The 18,094-nt window shown below is 47.4% G+C and overlaps 27 non-coding genes across 27 annotated transcripts; 20 read left to right on the top strand and 7 right to left on the bottom strand.

Moving 5' to 3' along the window:
- The first annotated feature begins 84 nt into the window (after positions 1–84).
- trnay-gua lies at positions 85–171 on the top strand. Its single transcript is given in 2 exon segments — positions 85–121; positions 136–171. It is a non-coding gene; the product is annotated as a tRNA-Tyr (tRNA).
- A 490-nt stretch (positions 172–661) lies between these two features.
- Positions 662–748, top strand: trnay-gua. The gene is given in 2 exon segments: positions 662–698; positions 713–748. It is a non-coding gene; the product is annotated as a tRNA-Tyr (tRNA).
- A 490-nt stretch (positions 749–1,238) lies between these two features.
- Positions 1,239–1,325, top strand: trnay-gua. Its single transcript is given in 2 exon segments — positions 1,239–1,275; positions 1,290–1,325. It is a non-coding gene; the product is annotated as a tRNA-Tyr (tRNA).
- A 1,067-nt stretch (positions 1,326–2,392) lies between these two features.
- Positions 2,393–2,479, top strand: trnay-gua. The gene is given in 2 exon segments: positions 2,393–2,429; positions 2,444–2,479. It is a non-coding gene; the product is annotated as a tRNA-Tyr (tRNA).
- Positions 2,480–5,857: 3,378 nt separating this feature from the next.
- On the top strand, positions 5,858–5,944 carry trnay-gua. The gene is given in 2 exon segments: positions 5,858–5,894; positions 5,909–5,944. It is a non-coding gene; the product is annotated as a tRNA-Tyr (tRNA).
- A 490-nt stretch (positions 5,945–6,434) lies between these two features.
- On the top strand, positions 6,435–6,521 carry trnay-gua. The gene is given in 2 exon segments: positions 6,435–6,471; positions 6,486–6,521. It is a non-coding gene; the product is annotated as a tRNA-Tyr (tRNA).
- A 490-nt stretch (positions 6,522–7,011) lies between these two features.
- On the top strand, positions 7,012–7,098 carry trnay-gua. Its single transcript is given in 2 exon segments — positions 7,012–7,048; positions 7,063–7,098. It is a non-coding gene; the product is annotated as a tRNA-Tyr (tRNA).
- Positions 7,099–7,588: 490 nt separating this feature from the next.
- On the top strand, positions 7,589–7,675 carry trnay-gua. The gene is given in 2 exon segments: positions 7,589–7,625; positions 7,640–7,675. It is a non-coding gene; the product is annotated as a tRNA-Tyr (tRNA).
- A 490-nt stretch (positions 7,676–8,165) lies between these two features.
- On the top strand, positions 8,166–8,252 carry trnay-gua. The gene is given in 2 exon segments: positions 8,166–8,202; positions 8,217–8,252. It is a non-coding gene; the product is annotated as a tRNA-Tyr (tRNA).
- Positions 8,253–8,742: 490 nt separating this feature from the next.
- trnay-gua lies at positions 8,743–8,829 on the top strand. The gene is given in 2 exon segments: positions 8,743–8,779; positions 8,794–8,829. It is a non-coding gene; the product is annotated as a tRNA-Tyr (tRNA).
- Positions 8,830–9,319: 490 nt separating this feature from the next.
- On the top strand, positions 9,320–9,406 carry trnay-gua. The gene is given in 2 exon segments: positions 9,320–9,356; positions 9,371–9,406. It is a non-coding gene; the product is annotated as a tRNA-Tyr (tRNA).
- A 2,799-nt stretch (positions 9,407–12,205) lies between these two features.
- On the top strand, positions 12,206–12,292 carry trnay-gua. Its single transcript is given in 2 exon segments — positions 12,206–12,242; positions 12,257–12,292. It is a non-coding gene; the product is annotated as a tRNA-Tyr (tRNA).
- Positions 12,293–13,935: 1,643 nt separating this feature from the next.
- trnay-gua lies at positions 13,936–14,022 on the top strand. The gene is given in 2 exon segments: positions 13,936–13,972; positions 13,987–14,022. It is a non-coding gene; the product is annotated as a tRNA-Tyr (tRNA).
- Positions 14,023–14,202: 180 nt separating this feature from the next.
- Positions 14,203–14,274, top strand: trnae-cuc. Its single transcript has one exon. It is a non-coding gene; the product is annotated as a tRNA-Glu (tRNA).
- Positions 14,275–14,334: 60 nt separating this feature from the next.
- trnay-gua lies at positions 14,335–14,421 on the bottom strand. The gene is given in 2 exon segments: positions 14,335–14,370; positions 14,385–14,421. It is a non-coding gene; the product is annotated as a tRNA-Tyr (tRNA).
- A 358-nt stretch (positions 14,422–14,779) lies between these two features.
- On the top strand, positions 14,780–14,851 carry trnae-cuc. Its single transcript has one exon. It is a non-coding gene; the product is annotated as a tRNA-Glu (tRNA).
- A 60-nt stretch (positions 14,852–14,911) lies between these two features.
- On the bottom strand, positions 14,912–14,998 carry trnay-gua. Its single transcript is given in 2 exon segments — positions 14,912–14,947; positions 14,962–14,998. It is a non-coding gene; the product is annotated as a tRNA-Tyr (tRNA).
- Positions 14,999–15,356: 358 nt separating this feature from the next.
- trnae-cuc lies at positions 15,357–15,428 on the top strand. The gene has a single exon. It is a non-coding gene; the product is annotated as a tRNA-Glu (tRNA).
- A 60-nt stretch (positions 15,429–15,488) lies between these two features.
- Positions 15,489–15,575, bottom strand: trnay-gua. Its single transcript is given in 2 exon segments — positions 15,489–15,524; positions 15,539–15,575. It is a non-coding gene; the product is annotated as a tRNA-Tyr (tRNA).
- Positions 15,576–15,933: 358 nt separating this feature from the next.
- On the top strand, positions 15,934–16,005 carry trnae-cuc. The gene has a single exon. It is a non-coding gene; the product is annotated as a tRNA-Glu (tRNA).
- A 60-nt stretch (positions 16,006–16,065) lies between these two features.
- On the bottom strand, positions 16,066–16,152 carry trnay-gua. The gene is given in 2 exon segments: positions 16,066–16,101; positions 16,116–16,152. It is a non-coding gene; the product is annotated as a tRNA-Tyr (tRNA).
- A 358-nt stretch (positions 16,153–16,510) lies between these two features.
- On the top strand, positions 16,511–16,582 carry trnae-cuc. The gene has a single exon. It is a non-coding gene; the product is annotated as a tRNA-Glu (tRNA).
- Positions 16,583–16,642: 60 nt separating this feature from the next.
- Positions 16,643–16,729, bottom strand: trnay-gua. Its single transcript is given in 2 exon segments — positions 16,643–16,678; positions 16,693–16,729. It is a non-coding gene; the product is annotated as a tRNA-Tyr (tRNA).
- Positions 16,730–17,087: 358 nt separating this feature from the next.
- Positions 17,088–17,159, top strand: trnae-cuc. Its single transcript has one exon. It is a non-coding gene; the product is annotated as a tRNA-Glu (tRNA).
- Positions 17,160–17,219: 60 nt separating this feature from the next.
- Positions 17,220–17,306, bottom strand: trnay-gua. The gene is given in 2 exon segments: positions 17,220–17,255; positions 17,270–17,306. It is a non-coding gene; the product is annotated as a tRNA-Tyr (tRNA).
- A 358-nt stretch (positions 17,307–17,664) lies between these two features.
- On the top strand, positions 17,665–17,736 carry trnae-cuc. Its single transcript has one exon. It is a non-coding gene; the product is annotated as a tRNA-Glu (tRNA).
- A 60-nt stretch (positions 17,737–17,796) lies between these two features.
- On the bottom strand, positions 17,797–17,883 carry trnay-gua. Its single transcript is given in 2 exon segments — positions 17,797–17,832; positions 17,847–17,883. It is a non-coding gene; the product is annotated as a tRNA-Tyr (tRNA).
- Positions 17,884–18,094: the final 211 nt, after the last annotated feature.

Genomic DNA, 18,094 nt, shown 5'->3' with positions numbered 1-18,094 from the left:
TTTCATTTTTTTGCAGTGTTTTTAGGGTCTTTTCCATAGGGCTCTGGTGTCCATCTGGTTTCGTGTCCCAGAACAGAGCCAGGTCCTTCGATAGCTCAGTTGGTAGAGCGGAGGACTGTAGGTGAACAACCGGCCATCCTTAGGTCGCTGGTTCGACTCCGGCTCGAAGGAAGCGATGCTTTTTGGTGATCTCTTTGTCTGCGACAAGACCAAGGCCTGGCAAAAGCCGCATTCCCTGACCGGGAATCGAACCCGGGCCGCGGCGGTGAGAGCGCCGAATCCTAACCACTAGACCACCAGGGAGACATGCTGTTTGCCTTTGGCACGAGTGGACGTGACGTCTTGCTCTCTGCGGGGCAGACTGCGGGAGATGGCTTCGCTGCAAAAACGGTTTATCCAATCAAATCTAGCCGAGTGTCATTAATCTTATATCAAAAAAAAAAAAATCTACCTGGTACTGTTTTCAGTATAAAGACACTTACCTAGTGCTTTCTCATCAAATCATTTGACTTCATTTAAAAAGCATTACCAAATCCATGTGTTGATCTTCATATAAGATCAATAACACTTGGTTAGATTTCATTTTTTTGCAGTGTTTTTAGGGTCTTTTCCATAGGGCTCTGGTGTCCATCTGGTTTCGTGTCCCAGAACAGAGCCAGGTCCTTCGATAGCTCAGTTGGTAGAGCGGAGGACTGTAGGTGAACAACCGGCCATCCTTAGGTCGCTGGTTCGACTCCGGCTCGAAGGAAGCGATGCTTTTTGGTGATCTCTTTGTCTGCGACAAGACCAAGGCCTGGCAAAAGCCGCATTCCCTGACCGGGAATCGAACCCGGGCCGCGGCGGTGAGAGCGCCGAATCCTAACCACTAGACCACCAGGGAGACATGCTGTTTGCCTTTGGCACGAGTGGACGTGACGTCTTGCTCTCTGCGGGGCAGACTGCGGGAGATGGCTTCGCTGCAAAAACGGTTTATCCAATCAAATCTAGCCGAGTGTCATTAATCTTATATCAAAAAAAAAAAAATCTACCTGGTACTGTTTTCAGTATAAAGACACTTACCTAGTGCTTTCTCATCAAATCATTTGACTTCATTTAAAAAGCATTACCAAATCCATGTGTTGATCTTCATATAAGATCAATAACACTTGGTTAGATTTCATTTTTTTGCAGTGTTTTTAGGGTCTTTTCCATAGGGCTCTGGTGTCCATCTGGTTTCGTGTCCCAGAACAGAGCCAGGTCCTTCGATAGCTCAGTTGGTAGAGCGGAGGACTGTAGGTGAACAACCGGCCATCCTTAGGTCGCTGGTTCGACTCCGGCTCGAAGGAAGCGATGCTTTTTGGTGATCTCTTTGTCTGCGACAAGACCAAGGCCTGGCAAAAGCCGCATTCCCTGACCGGGAATCGAACCCGGGCCGCGGCGGTGAGAGCGCCGAATCCTAACCACTAGACCACCAGGGAGACATGCTGTTTGCCTTTGGCACGAGTGGACGTGACGTCTTGCTCTCTGCGGGGCAGACTGCGGGAGATGGCTTCGCTGCAAAAACGGTTTATCCAATCAAATCTAGCCGAGTGTCATTAATCTTATATCAAAAAAAAAAAAATCTACCTGGTACTGTTTTCAGTATAAAGACACTTACCTAGTGCTTTCTCATCAAATCATTTGACTTCATTTAAAAAGCATTACCAAATCCATGTGTTGATCTTCATATAAGATCAATAACACTTGGTTAGAGTTCATTTTTTTGCAGTGTTTTTAGGGTCTTTTCCATAGGGCTCTGGTGTCCATCTGGTTTCGTGTTCCAGAACAGAGCCAGGTCCTTCGATAGCTCAGTTGGTAGAGCGGAGGACTGTAGGTGAACAACCGGCCATCCTTAGGTTGCTGGTTCGACTCCGGCTCGAAGGAAGCGATGCTTTTTGGTGATCTCTTTGTCTGCGACAAGACCAAGGCCTGGCAAAAGCCGCATTCCCTGACCGGGAATCGAACCCGGGCCGCGGCGGTGAGAGCGCCGAATCCTAACCACTAGACCACCAGGGAGACATGCTGTTTGCCTTTGGCACGAGTGGATGTGACGTCTTGCTCTCTGCGGGGCAGACTGCGGGAGATGGCTTCGCTGCAAAAACGGTTTATCCAATCAAATCTAGCCGAGTGTCATTAATCTTATATCAAAAAAAAAAAAATCTACCTGGTACTGTTTTCAGTATAAAGACACTTACCTAGTGCTTTCTCATCAAATCATTTGACTTCATTTAAAAAGCATTACCAAATCCATGTGTTGATCTTCATATAAGATCAATAACACTTGGTTAGATTTCATTTTTTTGCAGTGTTTTTAGGGTCTTTTCCATAGGGCTCTGGTGTCCATCTGGTTTCGTGTCCCAGAACAGAGCCAGGTCCTTCGATAGCTCAGTTGGTAGAGCGGAGGACTGTAGGTGAACAACCGGCCATCCTTAGGTCGCTGGTTCGACTCCGGCTCGAAGGAAGCGATGCTTTTTGGTGATCTCTTTGTCTGCGACAAGACCAAGGCCTGGCAAAAGCCGCATTCCCTGACCGGGAATCGAACCCGGGCCGCGGCGGTGAGAGCGCCGAATCCTAACCACTAGACCACCAGGGAGACATGCTGTTTGCCTTTGGCACGAGTGGACGTGACGTCTTGCTCTCTGCGGGGCAGACTGCGGGAGATGGCTTCGCTGCAAAAACGGTTTATCCAATCAAATCTAGCCGAGTGTCATTAATCTTATATCAAAAAAAAAAAAATCTACCTGGTACTGTTTTCAGTATAAAGACACTTACCTAGTGCTTTCTCATCAAATCATTTGACTTCATTTAAAAAGCATTACCAAATCCATGTGTTGATCTTCATATAAGATCAATAACACTTGGTTAGAGTTCATTTTTTTGCAGTGTTTTTAGGGTCTTTTCCATAGGGCTCTGGTGTCCATCTGGTTTCGTGTCCCAGAACAGAGCCAGGTCCTTCGATAGCTCAGTTGGTAGAGCGGAGGACTGTAGGTGAACAACCGGCCATCCTTAGGTAGCTGGTTCGACTCCGGCTCGAGGGAAGCGATGCTTTTTGGTGATCTCTTTGTCTGCGACAAGCCCAAGGCCTGGCAAAAGCCGCATTCCCTGACCGGGAATCGAACCCTGGCCGCGGCGGTGAGAGCGCCGAATCCTAACCACTAGACCACCAGGGAGACATGCTGTTTGCCTTTGGCACGAGTGGACGTGACGTCTTGCTCTCTGCGGGACAGACTGCGGGAGATGGCTTCGCTGCAAAAACGGTTTATCCAATCAAATCTAGCCGAGTGTCATTAATCTTATATCAAAAAAAAAAAAAATCTACCTGGTACTGTTTTCAGTATAAAGACACTTACCTAGTGCTTTCTCATCAAATCATTTGACTTCATTTAAAAAGCATTACCAAATCCATGTGTTGATCTTCATATAAGATCAATAACACTTGGTTAGATTTCATTTTTTTGCAGTGTTTTTAGGGTCTTTTCCATAGGGCTCTGGTGTCCATCTGGTTTCGTGTCCCAGAACAGAGCCAGGTCCTTCGATAGCTCAGTTGGTAGAGCGGAGGACTGTAGGTGAACAACCGGCCATCCTTAGGTAGCTGGTTCGACTCCGGCTCGAGGGAAGCGATGCTTTTTGGTGATCTCTTTGTCTGCGACAAGACCAAGGCCTGGCAAAAGCCGCATTCCCTGACCGGGAATCGAACCCGGGCCGCGGCGGTGAGAGCGCCGAATCCTAACCACTAGACCACCAGGGAGACATGCTGTTTGCCTTTGGCACGAGTGGACGTGACGTCTTGCTCTCTGCGGGGCAGACTGCGGGAGATGGCTTCGCTGCAAAAACGGTTTATCCAATCAAATCTAGCCGAGTGTCATTAATCTTATATCAAAAAAAAAAAAATCTACCTGGCACTGTTTTCAGTATAAAGACACTTACCTAGTGCTTTCTCATCAAATCATTTGACTTCATTTAAAAAGCATTACCAAATCCATGTGTTGATCTTCATATAAGATCAATAACACTTGGTTAGATTTCATTTTTTTGCAGTGTTTTTAGGGTCTTTTCCATAGGGCTCTGGTGTCCATCTGGTTTCGTGTCCCAGAACAGAGCCAGGTCCTTCGATAGCTCAGTTGGTAGAGCGGAGGACTGTAGGTGAACAACCGGCCATCCTTAGGTCGCTGGTTCGACTCCGGCTCGAGGGAAGCGATGCTTTTTGGTGATCTGTTTGTCTGCGACAAGACCAAGGCCTGGCAAAAGCCGCATTCCCTGACCGGGAATCGAACCCGGGCCGCGGCGGTGAGAGCGCCGAATCCTAACCACTAGACCACCAGGGAGACATGCTGTTTGCCTTTGGCACGAGTGGACGTGACGTCTTGCTCTCTGCGGGGCAGACTGCGGGAGATGGCTTCGCTGCAAAAACGGTTTATCCAATCAAATCTAGCCGAGTGTCATTAATCTTATATCAAAAAAAAAAAAATCTACCTGGTACTGTTTTCAGTATAAAGACACTTACCTAGTGCTTTCTCATCAAATCATTTGACTTCATTTAAAAAGCATTACCAAATCCATGTGTTGATCTTCATATAAGATCAATAACACTTGGTTAGAGTTGTTCATTTTTTTGCAGTGTTTTTAGGGTCTTTTCCATAGGGCTCTGGTGTCCATCTGGTTTCGTGTCCCAGAACAGAGCCAGGTCCTTCGATAGCTCAGTTGGTAGAGCGGAGGACTGTAGGTGAACAACCGGCCATCCTTAGGTCGCGGGTCGACTCCGGCTCGAAGGAAGCGATGCTTTTTGGTGATCTCTTTGTCTGCGACAAGACCAAGGCCTGGCAAAAGCCGCATTCCCTGACCGGGAATCGAACCCGGGCCGCGGCGGTGAGAGCGCCGAATCCTAACCACTAGACCACCAGGGAGACATGCTTTTTGCCTTTGGCACGAGTGGACGTGACGTCTTGCTCTCTGCGGGGCAGACTGCGGGAGATGGCTTCGCTGCAAAAACGGTTTATCCAATCAAATCTAGCCGAGTGTCATTAATCTTATATCAAAAAAAAAAAAATCTACCTGGTACTGTTTTCAGTATAAAGACACTTACCTAGTGCTTTCTCATCAAATCATTTGACTTCATTTAAAAAGCATTACCAAATCCATGTGTTGATCTTCATATAAGATCAATAACACTTGGTTAGATTTCATTTTTTTGCAGTGTTTTTAGGGTCTTTTCCATAGGGCTCTGGTGTCCATCTGGTTTCGTGTCCCAGAACAGAGCCAGGTCCTTCGATAGCTCAGTTGGTAGAGCGGAGGACTGTAGGTGAACAACCGGCCATCCTTAGGTCGCTTGTTCGACTCCGGCTCGAAGGAAGCGATGCTTTTTGGTGAGCTCTTTGTCTGCGACAAGACCAAGGCCTGGCAAAAGCCGCATTCCCTGACCGGGAATCGAACCCGGGCCGCGGCGGTGAGAGCGCCGAATCCTAACCACTAGACCACCAGGGAGACATGCTTTTTGCCTTTGGCACGAGTGGACGTGACGTCTTGCTCTCTGCGGGGCAGACTGCGGGAGATGGCTTCGCTGCAAAAACGGTTTATCCAATCAAATCTAGCCGAGTGTCATTAATCTTATATCAAAAAAAAAAAAATCTACCTGGTACTGTTTTCAGTATAAAGACACTTACCTAGTGCTTTCTCATCAAATCATTTGACTTCATTTAAAAAGCATTACCAAATCCATGTATTGATCTTCATATAAGATCAATAACACTTGGTTAGAGTTCATTTTTTTGCAGTGTTTTTAGGGTCTTTTCCATAGGGCTCTGGTGTCCATCTGGTTTCGTGTCCCAGAAAAGAGCCAGGTCCTTCGATAGCTCAGTTGGTAGAGCGGAGGACTGTAGGTGAACAACCGGCCATCCTTAGGTCGCTGGTTCGACTCCGGCTCGAAGGAAGCGATGCTTTTTGGTGATCTCTTTGTCTGCGACAAGACCAAGGCCTGGCAAAAGCCGCATTCCCTGACCGGGAATCGAACCCGGGCCGCGGCGGTGAGAGCGCCGAATCCTAACCACTAGACCACCAGGGAGACATGCTTTTTGCCTTTGGCACGAGTGGACGTGACGTCTTGCTCTCTGCGGGGCAGACTGCGGGAGATGGCTTCGCTGCAAAAACGGTTTATCCAATCAAATCTAGCCGAGTGTCATTAATCTTATATCAAAAAAAAAAAAATCTACCTGGTACTGTTTTCAGTATAAAGACACTTACCTAGTGCTTTCTCATCAAATCATTTGACTTCATTTAAAAAGCATTACCAAATCCATGTGTTGATCTTCATATAAGATCAATAACACTTGGTTAGATTTCATTTTTTTGCAGTGTTTTTAGGGTCTTTTCCATAGGGCTCTGGTGTCCATCTGGTTTCGTGTCCCAGAACAGAGCCAGGTCCTTCGATAGCTCAGTTGGTAGAGCGGAGGACTGTAGGTGAACAACCGGCCATCCTTAGGTCGCTGGTTCGACTCCGGCTCGAAGGAAGCGATGCTTTTTGGTGATCTCTTTGTCTGCGACAAGACCAAGGCCTGGCAAAAGCCGCATTCCCTGACCGGGAATCGAACCCGGGCCGCGGCGGTGAGAGCGCCGAATCCTAACCACTAGACCACCAGGGAGACATGCTGTTTGCCTTTGGCACGAGTGGACGTGACGTCTTGCTCTCTGCGGGGCAGACTGCGGGAGATGGCTTCGCTGCAAAAACGGTTTATCCAATCAAATCTAGCCGAGTGTCATTAATCTTATATCAAAAAAAAAAAAATCTACCTGGTACTGTTTTCAGTATAAAGACACTTACCTAGTGCTTTCTCATCAAATCATTTGACTTCATTTAAAAAGCATTACCAAATCCATGTGTTGATCTTCATATAAGATCAATAACACTTGGTTAGATTTCATTTTTTTGCAGTGTTTTTAGGGTCTTTTCCATAGGGCTCTGGTGTCCATCTGGTTTCGTGTCCCAGAACAGAGCCAGGTCCTTCGATAGCTCAGTTGGTAGAGCGGAGGACTGTAGGTGAACAACCGGCCATCCTTAGGTCGCTGGTTCGACTCCGGCTCGAAGGAAGCGATGCTTTTTGGTGATGTCTTTGTCTGCGACAAGACCAAGGCCTTGCAAAAGCCGCATTCCCTGACCGGGAATCGAACCCGGGCCGCGGCGGTGAGAGCGCCGAATCCTAACCACTAGACCACCAGGGAGACATGCTGTTTGCCTTTGGCACGAGTGGACGTGACGTCTTGCTCTCTGCGGGGCAGACTGCGGGAGATGGCTTCGCTGCAAAAACGGTTTATCCAATCAAATCTAGCCGAGTGTCATTAATCTTATATCAAAAAAAAAAAAATCTACCTGGTACTGTTTTCAGTATAAAGACACTTACCTAGTGCTTTCTCATCAAATCATTTGACTTCATTTAAAAAGCATTACCAAATCCATGTGTTGATCTTCATATAAGATCAATAACACTTGGTTAGATTTCATTTTTTTGCAGTGTTTTTAGGGTCTTTTCCATAGGGCTCTGGTGTCCATCTGGTTTCGTGTCCCAGAACAGAGCCAGGTCCTTCGATAGCTCAGTTGGTAGAGCGGAGGACTGTAGGTGAACAACCGGCCATCCTTAGGTCGCTGGTTCGACTCCGGCTCGAAGGAAGCGATGCTTTTTGGTGATCTCTTTGTCTGCGACAAGACCAAGGCCTGGCAAAAGCCGCATTCCCTGACCGGGAATCGAACCCGGGCCGCGGCGGTGAGAGCGCCGAATCCTAACCACTAGACCACCAGGGAGACATGCTGTTTGCCTTTGGCACGAGTGGACGTGACGTCTTGCTCTCTGCGGGGCAGACTGCGGGAGATGGCTTCGCTGCAAAAACGGTTTATCCAATCAAATCTAGCCGAGTGTCATTAATCTTATATCAAAAAAAAAAAAATCTACCTGGTACTGTTTTCAGTATAAAGACACTTACCTAGTGCTTTCTCATCAAATCATTTGACTTCATTTAAAAAGCATTACCAAATCCATGTGTTGATCTTCATATAAGATCAATAACACTTGGTTAGATTTCATTTTTTTGCAGTGTTTTTAGGGTCTTTTCCATAGGGCTCTGGTGTCCATCTGGTTTCGTGTCCCAGAACAGAGCCAGGTCCTTCGATAGCTCAGTTGGTAGAGCGGAGGACTGTAGGTGAACAACCGGCCATCCTTAGGTCGCTGGTTCGACTCCGGCTCGAAGGAAGCGATGCTTTTTGGTGATCTCTTTGTCTGCGACAAGACCAAGGCCTGGCAAAAGCCGCATTCCCTGACCGGGAATCGAACCCGGGCCGCGGCGGTGAGAGCGCCGAATCCTAACCACTAGACCACCAGGGAGACATGCTGTTTGCCTTTGGCACGAGTGGACGTGACGTCTTGCTCTCTGCGGGGCAGACTGCGGGAGATGGCTTCGCTGCAAAAACGGTTTATCCAATCAAATCTAGCCGAGTGTCATTAATCTTATATCAAAAAAAAAAAAATCTACCTGGTACTGTTTTCAGTATAAAGACACTTACCTAGTGCTTTCTCATCAAATCATTTGACTTCATTTAAAAAGCATTACCAAATCCATGTGTTGATCTTCATATAAGATCAATAACACTTGGTTAGATTTCATTTTTTTGCAGTGTTTTTAGGGTCTTTTCCATAGGGCTCTGGTGTCCATCTGGTTTCGTGTCCCAGAACAGAGCCAGGTCCTTCGATAGCTCAGTTGGTAGAGCGGAGGACTGTAGGTGAACAACCGGCCATCCTTAGGTCGCTGGTTCGACTCCGGCTCGAAGGAAGCGATGCTTTTTGGTGATCTCTTTGTCTGCGACAAGACCAAGGCCTGGCAAAAGCCGCATTCCCTGACCGGGAATCGAACCCGGGCCGCGGCGGTGAGAGCGCCGAATCCTAACCACTAGACCACCAGGGAGACATGCTGTTTGCCTTTGGCACGAGTGGACGTGACGTCTTGCTCTCTGCGGGGCAGACTGCGGGAGATGGCTTCGCTGCAAAAACGGTTTATCCAATCAAATCTAGCCGAGTGTCATTAATCTTATATCAAAAAAAAAAAAATCTACCTGGTACTGTTTTCAGTATAAAGACACTTACCTAGTGCTTTCTCATCAAATCATTTGACTTCATTTAAAAAGCATTACCAAATCCATGTGTTGATCTTCATATAAGATCAATAACACTTGGTTAGATTTCATTTTTTTGCAGTGTTTTTAGGGTCTTTTCCATAGGGCTCTGGTGTCCATCTGGTTTCGTGTCCCAGAACAGAGCCAGGTCCTTCGATAGCTCAGTTGGTAGAGCGGAGGACTGTAGGTGAACAACCGGCCATCCTTAGGTCGCTGGTTCGACTCCGGCTCGAAGGAAGCGATGCTTTTTGGTGATCTCTTTGTCTGCGACAAGACCAAGGCCTGGCAAAAGCCGCATTCCCTGACCGGGAATCGAACCCGGGCCGCGGCGGTGAGAGCGCCGAATCCTAACCACTAGACCACCAGGGAGACATGCTGTTTGCCTTTGGCACGAGTGGACGTGACGTCTTGCTCTCTGCGGGGCAGACTGCGGGAGATGGCTTCGCTGCAAAAACGGTTTATCCAATCAAATCTAGCCGAGTGTCATTAATCTTATATCAAAAAAAAAAAAATCTACCTGGTACTGTTTTCAGTATAAAGACACTTACCTAGTGCTTTCTCATCAAATCATTTGACTTCATTTAAAAAGCATTACCAAATCCATGTGTTGATCTTCATATAAGATCAATAACACTTGGTTAGAGTTCATTTTTTTGCAGTGTTTTTAGGGTCTTTTCCATAGGGCTCTGGTGTCCATCTGGTTTCGTGTCCCAGAACAGAGCCAGGTCCTTCGATAGCTCAGTTGGTAGAGCGGAGGACTGTAGGTGAACAACCGGCCATCCTTAGGTAGCTGGTTCGACTCCGGCTCGAGGGAAGCGATGCTTTTTGGTGATCTCTTTGTCTGCGACAAGCCCAAGGCCTGGCAAAAGCCGCATTCCCTGACCGGGAATCGAACCCTGGCCGCGGCGGTGAGAGCGCCGAATCCTAACCACTAGACCACCAGGGAGACATGCTGTTTGCCTTTGGCACGAGTGGACGTGACGTCTTGCTCTCTGCGGGGCAGACTGCGGGAGATGGCTTCGCTGCAAAAACGGTTTATCCAATCAAATCTAGCCGAGTGTCATTAATCTTATATCAAAAAAAAAAAAAATCTACCTGGTACTGTTTTCAGTATAAAGACACTTACCTAGTGCTTTCTCATCAAATCATTTGACTTCATTTAAAAAGCATTACCAAATCCATGTGTTGATCTTCATATAAGATCAATAACACTTGGTTAGATTTCATTTTTTTGCAGTGTTTTTAGGGTCTTTTCCATAGGGCTCTGGTGTCCATCTGGTTTCGTGTCCCAGAACAGAGCCAGGTCCTTCGATAGCTCAGTTGGTAGAGCGGAGGACTGTAGGTGAACAACCGGCCATCCTTAGGTCGCGGGTCGACTCCGGCTCGAAGGAAGCGATGCTTTTTGGTGATCTCTTTGTCTGCGACAAGACCAAGGCCTGGCAAAAGCCGCATTCCCTGACCGGGAATCGAACCCGGGCCGCGGCGGTGAGAGCGCCGAATCCTAACCACTAGACCACCAGGGAGACATGCTTTTTGCCTTTGGCACGAGTGGACGTGACGTCTTGCTCTCTGCGGGGCAGACTGCGGGAGATGGCTTCGCTGCAAAAACGGTTTATCCAATCAAATCTAGCCGAGTGTCATTAATCTTATATCAAAAAAAAAAAAATCTACCTGGTACTGTTTTCAGTATAAAGACACTTACCTAGTGCTTTCTCATCAAATCATTTGACTTCATTTAAAAAGCATTACCAAATCCATGTGTTGATCTTCATATAAGATCAATAACACTTGGTTAGATTTCATTTTTTTGCAGTGTTTTTAGGGTCTTTTCCATAGGGCTCTGGTGTCCATCTGGTTTCGTGTCCCAGAACAGAGCCAGGTCCTTCGATAGCTCAGTTGGTAGAGCGGAGGACTGTAGGTGAACAACCGGCCATCCTTAGGTCGCTTGTTCGACTCCGGCTCGAAGGAAGCGATGCTTTTTGGTGAGCTCTTTGTCTGCGACAAGACCAAGGCCTGGCAAAAGCCGCATTCCCTGACCGGGAATCGAACCCGGGCCGCGGCGGTGAGAGCGCCGAATCCTAACCACTAGACCACCAGGGAGACATGCTTTTTGCCTTTGGCACGAGTGGACGTGACGTCTTGCTCTCTGCGGGGCAGACTGCGGGAGATGGCTTCGCTGCAAAAACGGTTTATCCAATCAAATCTAGCCGAGTGTCATTAATCTTATATCAAAAAAAAAAAAATCTACCTGGTACTGTTTTCAGTATAAAGACACTTACCTAGTGCTTTCTCATCAAATCATTTGACTTCATTTAAAAAGCATTACCAAATCCATGTGTTGATCTTCATATAAGATCAATAACACTTGGTTAGATTTCATTTTTTTGCAGTGTTTTTAGGGTCTTTTCCATAGGGCTCTGGTGTCCATCTGGTTTCGTGTCCCAGAACAGGGCCAGGTCCTTCGATAGCTCAGTTGGTAGAGCGGAGGACTGTAGGTGAACAACCGGCCATCCTTAGGTCGCGGGTTCGTCTCCGGCTCGAAGGAAGCGATGCTTTTTGGTGATATCTTTGTCTGCGACAAGACCAAGGCCTGGCAAAAGCCGCATTCCCTGACCGGGAATCGAACCCGGGCCGCGGCGGTGAGAGCGCCGAATCCTAACCTCTAGACCACCAGGGAGACATGCTGTTTGCCTTTGGCACGAGTGGACGTGACGTCTTGCTCTCTGCGGGGCAGACTGCGGGAGATGGCTTCGCTGCAAAAACGGTTTATCCAATCAAATCTAGCCGAGTGTCATTAATCTTATATCAAAAAAAAAAAAAATCTACCTGGTACAGTTTTCAGTATAAAGACACTTACCTAGTGCTTTCTCATCAAATCATTTGACTTCATTTAAAAAGCATTACCAAATCCATGTGTTGATCTTCATATAAGATCAATAACACTTGGTTAGATTTCATTTTTTTGCAGTGTTTTTAGGGTCTTTTCCATAGGGCTCTGGTGTCCATCTGGTTTCGTGTCCCAGAACAGAGCCAGGTCCTTCGATAGCTCAGTTGGTAGAGCGGAGGACTGTAGGTGAACAACCGGCCATCCTTAGGTCGCTGGTTCGACTCCGGCTCGAAGGAAGCGATGCTTTTTGGTGATCTCTTTGTCTGCGACAAGACCAAGGCCTGGCAAAAGCCGCATTCCCTGACCGGGAATCGAACCCGGGCCGCGGCGGTGAGAGCGCCGAATCCTAACCACTAGACCACCAGGGAGACATGCTGTTTGCCTTTGGCACGAGTGGACGTGACGTCTTGCTCTCTGCGGGGCAGACTGCGGGAGATGGCTTCGCTGCAAAAACGGTTTATCCAATCAAATCTAGCCGAGTGTCATTAATCTTATATCAAAAAAAAAAAAATCTACCTGGTACTGTTTTCAGTATAAAGACACTTACCTAGTGCTTTCTCATCAAATCATTTGACTTCATTTAAAAAGCATTACCAAATCCATGTGTTGATCTTCATATAAGATCAATAACACTTGGTTAGATTTCATTTTTTTGCAGTGTTTTTAGGGTCTTTTCCATAGGGCTCTGGTGTCCATCTGGTTTCGTGTCCCAGAACAGAGCCAGGTCCTTCGATAGCTCAGTTGGTAGAGCGGAGGACTGTAGGTGAACAACCGGCCATCCTTAGGTCGCGGGTCGACTCCGGCTCGAAGGAAGCGATGCTTTTTGGTGATCTCTTTGTCTGCGACAAGACCAAGGCCTGGCAAAAGCCGCATTCCCTGACCGGGAATCGAACCCGGGCCGCGGCGGTGAGAGCGCCGAATCCTAACCACTAGACCACCAGGGAGACATGCTTTTTGCCTTTGGCACGAGTGGACGTGACGTCTTGCTCTCTGCGGGGCAGACTGCGGGAGATGGCTTCGCTGCAAAAACGGTTTATCCAATCAAATCTAGCCGAGTGTCATTAATCTTATATCAAAAAAAAAAAAATCTACCTGGTACTGTTTTCAGTATAAAGACACTTACCTAGTGCTTTCTCATCAAATCATTTGACTTCATTTAAAAAGCATTACCAAATCCATGTGTTGATCTTCATATAAGATCAATAACACTTGGTTAGATTTCATTTTTTTGCAGTGTTTTTAGGGTCTTTTCCATAGGGCTCTGGTGTCCATCTGGTTTCGTGTCCCAGAACAGAGCCAGGTCCTTCGATAGCTCAGTTGGTAGAGCGGAGGACTGTAGGTGAACAACCGGCCATCCTTAGGTCGCTTGTTCGACTCCGGCTCGAAGGAAGCGATGCTTTTTGGTGAGCTCTTTGTCTGCGACAAGACCAAGGCCTGGCAAAAGCCGCATTCCCTGACCGGGAATCGAACCCGGGCCGCGGCGGTGAGAGCGCCGAATCCTAACCACTAGACCACCAGGGAGACATGCTTTTTGCCTTTGGCACGAGTGGACGTGACGTCTTGCTCTCTGCGGGGCAGACTGCGGGAGATGGCTTCGCTGCAAAAACGGTTTATCCAATCAAATCTAGCCGAGTGTCATTAATCTTATATCAAAAAAAAAAAAATCTACCTGGTACTGTTTTCAGTATAAAGACACTTACCTAGTGCTTTCTCATCAAATCATTTGACTTCATTTAAAAAGCATTACCAAATCCATGTATTGATCTTCATATAAGATCAATAACACTTGGTTAGAGTTCATTTTTTTGCAGTGTTTTTAGGGTCTTTTCCATAGGGCTCTGGTGTCCATCTGGTTTCGTGTCCCAGAAAAGAGCCAGGTCCTTCGATAGCTCAGTTGGTAGAGCGGAGGACTGTAGGTGAACAACCGGCCATCCTTAGGTCGCTGGTTCGACTCCGGCTCGAAGGAAGCGATGCTTTTTGGTGATCTCTTTGTCTGCGACAAGACCAAGGCCTGGCAAAAGCCGCATTCCCTGACCGGGATCTCTTTGTCTGGATGAACCGTTTTTGCAGCGAAGCCATCTCCCGCAGTCTGCCCCGCAGAGAGCAAGACGTCACGTCCACTCGTGCCAAAGGCAAACAGCATGTCTCCCTGGTGGTCTAGTGGTTAGGATTCGGCGCTCTCACCGCCGCGGCCCGGGTTCGATTCCCGGTCAGGGAATGCGGCTTTTGCCAGGCCTTGGTCTTGTCGCAGACAAAGAGATCACCAAAAAGCATCGCTTCCTTCGAGCCGGAGTCGAACCAGCGACCTAAGGATGGCCGGTTGTTCACCTACAGTCCTCCGCTCTACCAACTGAGCTATCGAAGGACCTGGCTCTGCTCTGGGACACGAAACCAGATGGACACCAGAGCCCTATGGAAAAGACCCTAAAAACACTGCAAAAAAATGAAATCTAACCAAGTGTTATTGATCTTATATGAAGATCAACACATGGATTTGGTAATGCTTTTTAAATGAAGTCAAATGATTTGATGAGAAAGCACTAGGTAAGTGTCTTTATACTGAAAACAGTACCAGGTAGATTTTTTTTTTTTTGATATAAGATTAATGACACTCGGCTAGATTTGATTGGATAAACCGTTTTTGCAGCGAAGCCATCTCCCGCAGTCTGCCCCGCAGAGAGCAAGACGTCACGTCCACTCGTGCCAAAGGCAAACAGCATGTCTCCCTGGTGGTCTAGTGGTTAGGATTCGGCGCTCTCACCGCCGCGGCCCGGGTTCGATTCCCGGTCAGGGAATGCGGCTTTTGCCAGGCCTTGGTCTTGTCGCAGACAAAGAGATCAGCAAAAAGCATCGCTTCCTTCGAGCCGGAGTCGAACCAGCGACCTAAGGATGGCCGGTTGTTCACCTACAGTCCTCCGCTCTACCAACTGAGCTATCGAAGGACCTGGCTCTGTTCTGGGACACGAAACCAGATGGACACCAGAGCCCTATGGAAAAGACCCTAAAAACACTGCAAAAAAATGAAATCTAACCAAGTGTTATTGATCTTATATGAAGATCAACACATGGATTTGGTAATGCTTTTTAAATGAAGTCAAATGATTTGATGAGAAAGCACTAGGTAAGTGTCTTTATACTGAAAACAGTACCAGGTAGATTTTTTTTTTTTTGATATAAGATTAATGACACTCGGCTAGATTTGATTGGATAAACCGTTTTTGCAGCGAAGCCATCTCCCGCAGTCTGCCCCGCAGAGAGCAAGACGTCACGTCCACTCGTGCCAAAGGCAAACAGCATGTCTCCCTGGTGGTCTAGTGGTTAGGATTCGGCGCTCTCACCGCCGCGGCCCGGGTTCGATTCCCGGTCAGGGAATGCGGCTTTTGCCAGGCCTTGGTCTTGTCGCAGACAAAGAGATCACCAAAAAGCATCGCTTCCTTCGAGCCGGAGTCGAACCAGCGACCTAAGGATGGCCGGTTGTTCACCTACAGTCCTCCGCTCTACCAACTGAGCTATCGAAGGACCTGGCTCTGTTCTGGGACACGAAACCAGATGGACACCAGAGCCCTATGGAAAAGACCCTAAAAACACTGCAAAAAAATGAAATCTAACCAAGTGTTATTGATCTTATATGAAGATCAACACATGGATTTGGTAATGCTTTTTAAATGAAGTCAAATGATTTGATGAGAAAGCACTAGGTAAGTGTCTTTATACTGAAAACAGTACCAGGTAGATTTTTTTTTTTTTGATATAAGATTAATGGCACTCGGCTAGATTTGATTGGATAAACCGTTTTTGCAGCGAAGCCATCTCCCGCAGTCTGCCCCGCAGAGAGCAAGACGTCACGTCCACTCGTGCCAAAGGCAAACAGCATGTCTCCCTGGTGGTCTAGTGGTTAGGATTCGGCGCTCTCACCGCCGCGGCCCGGGTTCGATTCCCGGTCAGGGAATGCGGCTTTTGCCAGGCCTTGGTCTTGTCGCAGACAAAGAGATCACCAAAAAGCATCGCTTCCTTCGAGCCGGAGTCGAACCAGCGACCTAAGGATGGCCAGTTGTTCACCTACAGTCCTCCGCTCTACCAACTGAGCTATCGAAGGACCTGGCTCTGTTCTGGGACACGAAACCAGATGGACACCAGAGCCCTATGGAAAAGACCCTAAAAACACTGCAAAAAAATTAAATCTAACCAAGTGTTATTGATCTTATATGAAGATCAACACATGGATTTGGTAATGCTTTTTAAATGAAGTCAAATGATTTGATGAGAAAGCACTAGGTAAGTGTCTTTATACTGAAAACAGTACCAGGTAGATTTTTTTTTTTTTGATATAAGATTAATGACACTCGGCTAGATTTGATTGGATAAACCGTTTTTGCAGCGAAGCCATCTCCCGCAGTCTGCCCCGCAGAGAGCAAGACGTCACGTCCACTCGTGCCAAAGGCTAACAGCATGTCTCCCTGGTGGTCTAGTGGTTAGGATTCGGCGCTCTCACCGCCGCGGCCCGGGTTCGATTCCCGGTCAGGGAATGCGGCTTTTGCCAGGCCTTGGTCTTGTCGCAGACAAAGAGATCACCAAAAAGCATCGCTTCCTTCGAGCCGGAGTCGAACCAGCGACCTAAGGATGGCCGGTTGTTCACCTACAGTCCTCCGCTCTACCAACTGAGCTATCGAAGGACCTGGCTCTGTTCTGGGACACGAAACCAGATGGACACCAGAGCCCTATGGAAAAGACCCTAAAAACACTGCAAAAAAATGAAATCTAACCAAGTGTTATTGATCTTATATGAAGATCAACACATGGATTTGGTAATGCTTTTTAAATGAAGTCAAATGATTTGATGAGAAAGCACTAGGTAAGTGTCTTTATACTGAAAACAGTACCAGGTAGATTTTTTTTTTTTTGATATAAGATTAATGACACTCGGCTAGATTTGATTGGATAAACCGTTTTTGCAGCGAAGCCATCTCCCGCAGTCTGCCCCGCAGAGAGCAAGACGTCACGTCCACTCGTGCCAAAGGCAAACAGCGTGTCTCCCTGGTGGTCTAGTGGTTAGGATTCGGCGCTCTCACCGCCGCGGCCCGGGTTCGATTCCCGGTCAGGGAATGCGGCTTTTGCCAGGCCTTGGTCTTGTCGCAGACAAAGAGATCACCAAAAAGCATCGCTTCCTTCGAGCCGGAGTCGAACCAGCGACCTAAGGATGGCCGGTTGTTCACCTACAGTCCTCCGCTCTACCAACTGAGCTATCGAAGGACCTGGCTCTGTTCTGGGACACGAAACCAGATGGACACCAGAGCCCTATGGAAAAGACCCTAAAAACACTGCAAAAAAATGAAATCTAACCAAGTGTTATTGATCTTATATGAAGATCAACACATGGATTTGGTAATGCTTTTTAAATGAAGTCAAATGATTTGATGAGAAAGCACTAGGTAAGTGTCTTTATACTGAAAACAGTACCAGGTAGATTTTTTTTTTTTTGATATAAGATTAATGACACTCGGCTAGATTTGATTGGATAAACCGTTTTTGCAGCGAAGCCATCTCCCGCAGTCTGCCCCGCAGAGAGCAAGACGTCACGTCCACTCGTGCCAAAGGCAAACAGCGTGTCTCCCTGGTGGTCTAGTGGTTAGGATTCGGCGCTCTCACCGCCGCGGCCCGGGTTCGATTCCCGGTCAGGGAATGCGGCTTTTGCCAGGCCTTGGTCTTGTCGCAGACAAAGAGATCACCAAAAAGCATCGCTTCCTTCGAGCCGGAGTCGAACCAGCGACCTAAGGATGGCCGGTTGTTCACCTACAGTCCTCCGCTCTACCAACTGAGCTATCGAAGGACCTGGCTCTGTTCTGGGACACGAAACCAGATGGACACCAGAGCCCTATGGAAAAGACCCTAAAAACACTGCAAAAAAATGAAATCTAACCACGTGTTATTGATCTTATATGAAGATCAACACATGGATTTGGTAATGCTTTTTAAATGAAGTCAAATGATTTGATGAGAAAGCACTAGGTAAGTGTCTTTATACTGAAAACAGTACCAGG

The sequence above is a fragment of the Alosa sapidissima genome, chromosome 10 (assembly GCF_018492685.1).
Source record: "Alosa sapidissima isolate fAloSap1 chromosome 10, fAloSap1.pri, whole genome shotgun sequence".
Lineage (NCBI taxonomy): Eukaryota > Metazoa > Chordata > Actinopteri > Clupeiformes > Clupeidae > Alosa > Alosa sapidissima.
This window is presented reverse-complemented; position numbering and strand designations above follow the sequence as displayed.